This window comes from Euleptes europaea, chromosome 4, assembly GCF_029931775.1.
Source record: "Euleptes europaea isolate rEulEur1 chromosome 4, rEulEur1.hap1, whole genome shotgun sequence".
Lineage (NCBI taxonomy): Eukaryota > Metazoa > Chordata > Lepidosauria > Squamata > Sphaerodactylidae > Euleptes > Euleptes europaea.
This window is the reverse complement of record NC_079315.1, coordinates 90,386,833-90,392,832: the sequence shown is the minus strand read 5'-3', so window position 1 is coordinate 90,392,832 and position 6,000 is coordinate 90,386,833.

Genomic DNA, 6,000 nt, shown 5'->3' with positions numbered 1-6,000 from the left:
GGAGGGGCTGTGGGTGAGTGCATCGCCAAAAGGCAAAGTTGTGGAAGTGTGATAGATTATCCCCACGCTAGACAGAAATGACAAAGGTCTATGAAAGTGTGGTGGGTGGGACAGGAAATCAATGTGGTTTGGAGAGTCAGAAGCAAGGAGGGAGGCTCTTTGGAGAATCTTTCACATGGATAAATGTTTCATTGGATACCTTGTTTCCTGCGTTTATGTCCAGCCTTTTGTCATTCTGAATCTCTGAAACTACTTGTTGCACTATTGTTAAAATTAATCCAGAACAATTTCTACTCCTAAATAGGGTTGCCAGCCTCCAGGTACTAGCTGGAGATCTCCTGCTATTACAACTGATCCCCAGCCGATAGAGATCAGTTCCCCTGGAGAAAATGGCTGCTTTGGCAATTGGACTCTATGGCATTGAAGACCCTCCCTTCCCCAAACCCCACCCTCCTCAGACTTCACCCCCAAAAACCTCCTGCCAGTGGCAAAGAGGGACCTGGCAACCCTACTCCTAAACCTGTAGTCACAACTGTGAACACTGATTAGATTTCTAATCTCCCTTATAAGAATGTGTTAAGAAAATCTACACTCTTACTGTGCTTTTGGAATGTCATCAGTGTGAGTATGGAAAATTACAGAGGGGAAATTTTAAAAGATTAAAGGGTAACAAATCCACTTTTATGATTTTGAGTATGTGCCCCCAATGATTACTTTTTGGCTCTGTTATCTCATATATTGCATAAGACCCTTTGTAATGCTAGATGTGAGACTTCCGCTCTTGCTTATTGAGGAAGATATCAATCAGATAGGGAAGCTAGGCCAGGCTGGGACTGCTGCCACGTTGGATTAGGGTTGCCAACCTCCAGGTACTAGCTGGAGATCTTTTGCTATTACAACTGATCTCCAGCCAATAGAGATCAGTTCCCCAGGAGAAAATGGCTGCTTTGGCAATTGGACTGTATGGCATTGAAGTCCCTCCCCTCCCCAAACCCTGCCCCTCTCAGGGTCCGCCCCCAAAACCTCCCACCGGTGGCAAAGAAGGACCTGGCAACCCTAACATGGATAGAAGTAAAATGATGAGGTCGAGGGCCTTCTGGCATTCAGTCCCTGCACCTGCTCTGAATGTCAGGGTGACCATAGCAAACATTGTGCCTCTGCGGTGGAGCACAGGGCCCTTCCTTCGTCACTAAATAAATGCTTCAGGTTGCTACACGTGATTTTCTAGCGGGGGATTAGCGAAGCCAGGAGAAAGCAGGTTCAACAGGATGAGCTGGAGAAATTCCTTTTCCTGCTTTACTTTACTACGCTCTCTGTCTAGAGCAGGGGTCCTCAACCTTTTTGAGCCTAAGGGCACCTTTGGAAATCTGACACAGGGCAGTGGGCACAGTCACAAAATGGCTGCTGCAGGAGGCGGAGCCAGCCACAATATGTCAAGGATCAAGGTTATATATAACTCTAAGAGGTTTAACTCCTCCCACCCTCGTTCCCAGTTTTGATGGGAATGAATCCATTCATCACATCTAGTTTGGCCTTTAGCCTCCAGATTAAAACCTGGCTTCTGTCCTGACCCACTAAGCCCCTCCAGTCTAAACCTGCCTGGTGGCACCTAGGTTTTGTATGCCCTGGCTTTTACTGCCATTATTTTCAGCTCTAAATCTTGTACCTGTAAATTCTGGTGACAAATGATTTTTTTTTCTTGCATCAAGCAAGATGCTGCCATCTGATTTCTGTTGGCCTGCTTGAATAAAGCGAGGTTAAGCGGTGAGATAATTGCTTGCTCTTTAAGTATATTTGTATGAGGTTAATGCTGATGTGATTTGCAAGTAGCTGTGTGGTTTGGTTTTGATCTGAAACGTCATTACATTTGGGGGCATTCTAAACAATAACAAATCATTGACAGACACCAAGGCTGATCACTCATTCCTCTTGCCTACTCAGACTAGCAGTTCTCAGAGGTCTCCAGTGGAAGCTTTATTTGATTGGCAACGGCAGGGACTGAACCCGAGTCCTTCTAAATGAGGATAATTCACTGAGCCAGAAGGAAGGCAGAGGGGACCAGCAATAAGGCAAACCAGTTTTACCTTAAAATAATTGCCATTTTCCAAGATGAACATCTATCGTGCCCCACCCCCAATATCCAGTTGGCCAATACACAACAATCCTATATGGATTCCATTATAACACAGCATCAGTTTAATATTCATGTGTAATAAAACTGTAGTCATAATTGAATTCACACTTTTCTCATAAAGCTGTTGGAATGTAACTAATTTGTCTATAGTTATGATCTTTAAAATTTGAATGGGCCTTTTACTGAAGACTTGCTGCAGGACCTCATTATCTGGTGGTCTTTAATATGCTGAACACAGTTAAGGGACATGGTTTCCTCTCTCATGGATGAGTTCACAGCCATTGCACTGGAGTATCAGGATGTGTACAAACTGGATTGGGGGGGAAAATAAACAGAAGAGAGTGCAGCTGTAATTTCTTTGTTCAAATTCACCATGAGGGTGAGGAAAGTTTTTATTTTTAAATCAAAGAATTAGAGAGTTCTTCATTATGAAAACAAACACATTAGAATAGCAAGGTTATGATGCCATCTGGGGGTGGGCAATAATATCACAGCGTCTTTGCTTTGCCATTTCTTGTTTGGAACCCTCTAAGACAGCAATGGAACCTGCTCCAAACTCCATTAATCAAGCTGCGTATGAATGTATGAGCTGCTTCCTGTTATTATTTACTGTTTTATGAATAACCTAGTACTCAAATAAAATGCAATGCTCGTATTGGACAGACAGTGAACCTTTTTATGGTTTGCTGTTGATGGTGGGCAGCGGACAACAATAAGTAATTAGCTGTATATAAGGTATTTCTGTCATCAGCAAAACACTCATTTTAAAAAAACCACAATTATGGTTGAAAAGCTGTTAGGAATGTTGCAGGGGAGATCAATGGAATGTTATAATACAGAATGACTCTGGGATCCCATTAAGAAATCTACAAGTTTGTCTTAGAATACAAAAAATGTGACAAAAAGGACTCAGTTAAGTCACCAAGAGCTATGCCAGCAAAAGCTCCTTTGAACTCACTTCTATTAAGTGCTTTTCCATCAACAGCAATTTTCTTTAAACCTAGAAGAAATAGGAGTTTTGCTTTCCTGCCCACCTTTTAGTTTCCTGTACAGCTTTTTACTCTGCTCTAAAGTCTGTTCTGTCTGGTGTGTATAGAAGAGAAGAGTTGGTTTTTATATGTCAACTTTCTCTACCACTTAAGGAAGAATCAAACTGGCTTACAGTCACCTTCCCCTCCCCACAACAGACACCCTGTGAGGTAGGTGGGACTGAGAGAGCTCTAAGAGAGCTGTGGCTAGCCCAAGGTCACCCAACTGGCTTCATGTGGAGGAATGGGGATGCCAGTTGTACAGTCTCTTTTTCAAGGACCCCAAATTTATTTTTAGTTGGAAAGGAGCTAGTAATATTGTCCAGGTCCTTTTCTTTGAGGAAAAGGTCCAATCTCTGCTGTTTCCTCCCCTTGGGAGCAGATTTCTCCTGAGAGGATCGTTATCTCTTCTTGGATCTCATTCTCAAAAGATTGTAAACGCCACCAAATCCTCCTTGTGCCAGTCCAAGTTTCAGAGAACTATGTACATACAGCAGTGGCTGTTATCTTCGTGCAGTTCTCAAATTGAAAGGCAAAAAGGGAGAAGAATGCTAATATTTTCCTGAAGAGCTTGGACACCAGATGTTACACTGTCGCCATCTTGGATCGTATGTTATTGTATTTTTAAAATGATGTTACTCGCCCTGAGTCGGCTTGCTGAGGAGGGCGAGTTATAAATCTAATAAATAAATAAAAATAAATAAATAATTCTGGAGAACTGGCTTTGATTCCCCACTCCTCCACATGAGCGGTGGAGGCTAATCTGGTGAACTGGATTTGTTTCCCCACTCCTCCACATGAAGCCAACTGGGTGACCTTGAACAAGTTACAGCTCTGTTAGAGCTCTCTCAGCCTCACCTACCTCACAGGGTGTCTGTTGTGGGGAAGGGAAGGTGATTGTAAGCCGGGTCTCTCTTGAGTGGTAGAGAAAGTCAGCTTATAAAAACCAACTCTTCTTCTTCTTCATTTCAAGCAACCCTCCCCCCTGAAAAGCAATAGAAGCAAGTGGTGAGTGCCCAGACTTTGAGGGAGATGGCTGGAGTTTGGCACACCTGCCTCAGGGTGTATATTTCAATTTTTAATTTCTGATCCAGATTTAGGGAGAGCATTCTTTTTGTTATCCCGAAGTTTCCAGACCTTTATGGGGGGGGGGTCCTGAAAATTTGGGTCCATTTCTCCAATTCCCCTCAATTTTCCTCCCCCCAGAGGCAGAAGGAGTTGGGAGAGAGAGAGAAAGCTGGCCTTGTTGTAGGATTTGCCAAAACGCTGTGGTTAAACCATAAGAGTTTTGGTCAAATCCTAGAACCTCACCCCAACATGATGATATCACTTCTGGTTTGTGCCAGAAGTGACATTGTGCCATTTTTCTCCTCCCAACCTGTGAAATGCCAATGGGGGCCAGGGAAGATCCCCAGGAAGTCTTCTGTTATAGTGGGATACCCAGGAAACCTACCAGTGAGGCAGGGTAGGCTTCAAGTCATCCAGTGAGCTTCCCTTTAAAATTTAAGGAGGCATTCCTGTGCCTCCCTAAAACTAAAGCCCTCTTGAAATTCCAGGAGATACATATTTGTTACTCCCAGAAGTTTGAGTGTTTGGGGTCATTTTGGATATCTTCATGCTGACCTGAAACGTCTGATTCTGAGTTTAATATCAGCTTGGGTATATCCAAATGCACACCCCTATCACCTTTGGCACCCCTTGCAGAGGGCTGGAGAAGTAACATAAGGCAAGGGTGAAGGCTGAGAGACTCCAGAGGAAAGGAGGGGCACAGAAAGTGAAGGAAGAAATGTAAAAGCTGACAAATAAAAGGGTAGAAAAGAAGGGAGTGTGGATGGGGCAAAGGAAGACAACGAAGAAGGAATCTTGAAAGGGGATAAAGAAGTCGGGAAGCAGGGCAGCAATCAGGTGCTAGAAAATATGTGGCACCCATGGTCACCATGTGAGAAAGAGCTATGAGACATAAAGAGAAAAGGAAGAGAATGATAGAGATTATGCAGCTATAGAGATATGAGTGGATGGGGAAGTTGTCACACTGAGTGAGTTGCGGTGTGTTCTGGTTGATCTTAATAAAAGGCATTAAGTGGCTCCTGGTTTTGGATTTTGCTACCAACCAAGGCGACATTTTCTCTATTTCAGGACCCTTCTCCAACTCAAAAGATGTCAGTTTACCTTGCTCTAACATGTTGGAGAAGTATTTGAGGGGTTTTATTTGGTTTTAATCTGTAATGTTTTTAATTATAATTTCTAAACCACATTGAGCCAAGAGGAAAGGTGGGGTACAAACATTTTGTTGCGCCTGGAAACGTTATCCAGGAAAGACTCCAATCAAAAGATAACGCTGGAGATCAGCTGCAGTTTTCAGCTCATTGTTTAATAGTACTAAGTCTTAAACCGCAAACACGAAAGTCAGACTACAGACAGAATCACATCAAGAGTCACATAATTAATCCCCTACAACAGTCAGACTGCAAAAATAAATCAAACTTTTGTTCTACAAGCAGCAAGCTTTATACTTTTTCTGGCAATAAAAGATACTTTTCAGAATCAGACCATGAGCATCACTTTTTGGCTACTGAAGTAAACAAGCGTTTCTGCCTTAAACCAGTTATTCTAGCTGTAACATGAATGTTCCCTTTGCCTAGATACTGAGCTAACTGTACAGAGAAGAAGCTGTGTTTCTCGAAGTTGCAACATTGTGGAATGTAGTGCTTTATGCAGACTGTTTGATTAACAAGCAGGCAGAGAAAATGAATAGCAGACAGGCAGGGAAAATGGAGGAAAGCAAAGCTTTCTGGGGTATTTGCCCTCTGTTCATTTACACAGGGGCATTCCAGAGTG